Raw genomic sequence first — 2,495 nt, forward strand, 5'->3', positions numbered from 1 at the left:
GTGTAGTTCTTTGGCTTCTTCTTATAAATGAATGTCACATTGGCAAGTCATTTGTCCTAAGACCTTTTAAAATTAAATTATATTGAATTCATTTTTTGAGGTTCTGTCTTTGAATTCCTTCTGCTTCTTTGAGTGGATATGATCTTGTCAATTTTATATATAAACACCATATGTAGTTTGTTGGTTTTGTCAAAAAGCCTTAAAGTACAAATTCTCCTTGTTAATATTGAAAGAAATGGGAAAAAGAAAACTTTGAGAAGTATGGGATGCATCTCTAAAATATTGTTTTAGGCAAAATACTAATTTCCAAGGCAGATTTGTTCATCTTGGAAGAAGGAGTCAAGATTTGGTAGCTTACTCTGTGTTTTAAAATATTAAACAAAAACAAGTTGTGGCTTTCCTTTGTGGGTAACTCTTCTGCCTCACCTTAAATGTGGATGGTCCCCAGGGCTCTCTCCTGGGATCGCTTCTCACTTTTCAGCACTACTTAGGATCTTTTCTGGGGCCGTGTTTTCTGTAGCTCCTGTGCTGATGACTTTGTCCCATTATCTCCAGCAGCTCCACGTTCACACATCTGCCAGAACATCTCTGCCTCAGAAAATACTCAGTTTGAATGCTGAATGAAACAGATTGGAAACAAAGCATTTCCTTTAGTGAGATAGTGACTTCTTGGAAATGAAGATGTATGTGCGCGCGCGCGCACCACAGGTGCACGTATATGTGTACACACATACAGAGCAGGGCAGTATTGTTTTTTTTAAAGATTTTATTTATTTATTTGACAGAGAGAGACACAGCAAGAGAGGGAGCACTAGCAGGGGGAGTGGGAGAGGGAGAAGCGGGCCTCCCGCAGAGCAGGGAGCCCGATGCGGGGCTCGATCCCAGGACCCTGGGATCCTGACCTGAGCCGAAGGCAGACGCTTAACGACTGAGCCACCCAGGCGCCCCGAGAGCCGGGTATTGTCAACCACAAGGCAGAATCTGAGAAATCAGTCCCTTCCCTTCTAGGATGGATGATTTTGTTAAACAGTGAAAACACTGGATTTCTGGCAAGAGGTAGTATTATATCATCTTGCCTTTTTGTAAAATCACTTTTTTTGAAAGGCAGATGAAAGCCTTTTCATGAGAGGTTTTTTTATTTATTGAGGGAGTCTCCACGCCTCTGGTCTTGCCCTTCTCTGTTTCTGCTCTGCACTACCAGTTGATTACTTTAAAAAAAATGTATATCTGATTGTGTTGTTCCCTGCAGTTTGCAGTTCTCACAACATGCTGAGGTGTCGTTTATTTCTGGATCTTTGTACAGGCTGTTTCCTTTGTCTAAAGTGGAACCTTGTCCTCATCTCTGTTTCCGTTCTGCTGTGCTGCCTGCTTCTTCACAGTCGTCTTGGCCGTCTGCTCATCCTCTGGGTAGCCTTTGAACGTCAGTGCTTCAGAGACCTGAGCCCTAGGAGCCGAGCTCTCTTCCTTCCCTAACCCTCCCCTCACTGCCTCTTCCTTCCTCACTGTCTCCTGCCCCTGTCCCTAGAAACGTGCCTGTCCCCTTCCCTGTATATAGCAAAGTATCAGTGCCTCCCAACTTTGTATCTCTGGTCTTTACTCTCTCCTCTTCCCCAGGATTATATATTCAGCTTTGATTCGTAAACACATAGATGTATCACAGACACCTCAAACTTCACGTATTCAACCCTGTTCCTCCTTCTGGTGTCCTCATTCCAGGAACCAGCACTTCCCTGAACAAGGTGCTTAGACCAGAAACCTGGAAGTTATCCCGGGCATTTCCCGTTTGACAACCATGTCCAATCTAATACTAATACTAAGTCCTGTTGCCTTTAGCTCTAAAATATATCCCGAGTCTGTGCATGTCTTGCCATCTCCACCGCCATCACCCTGGTCTAAACTACATTAGTTCTTACTTAGACAACTGCAGTATCCTCCTAACTCATCTCTTTTTCAAGAGAAAGACTTTTTGTTTTTTAAAGATTTATTTGAGAGAGCGAGAATGAGAGAGAGAGAGTACATGAGAGGGGGGAGGGTCAGAGGGAGAAGCAGGCTCCTTTGCTGAGCAGGGAGCCGGACGTGGGACTTGATCCTGGGACTCCGGGATCATGACCTGAGCCAAAGGCTTGCCCAACCAACTGAGCCACCCAGGCGCCCATATATTATGCCACTCCCCTCCCTTAAACTCTTCATTGGCTTGTGCTTCACATACAGTTAAAATTCTTTCTCATGACTCTTCTGACTCTCCCCTGCATTCATGCATTCATCATCTTCCGGTCACTCTGGCCTTTCTTTGGTTCCTGAACAACCCAGAGCTTTTACTCATCTTGTGGTCTTCGCATTTGCTGGGCTCTCTACCTAGAATGTTCTTCTTCACATGCTGACTCCTCTTTTAAGTCTCATCTTTAAAGTGTCACTTCTTCAGAGAGATTTTCTCTGACTGCCTAATCTAAATTATGTTCCTCGTATCATTCGTCATTAGCATATGAGACTTATCA

Source organism: Callorhinus ursinus, unplaced genomic scaffold (genome assembly GCF_003265705.2).
Source record: "Callorhinus ursinus isolate GAN/ISIS: 27379988/994484 unplaced genomic scaffold, GSC_fseal_2.0 scaffold572, whole genome shotgun sequence".
NCBI lineage: Eukaryota > Metazoa > Chordata > Mammalia > Carnivora > Otariidae > Callorhinus > Callorhinus ursinus.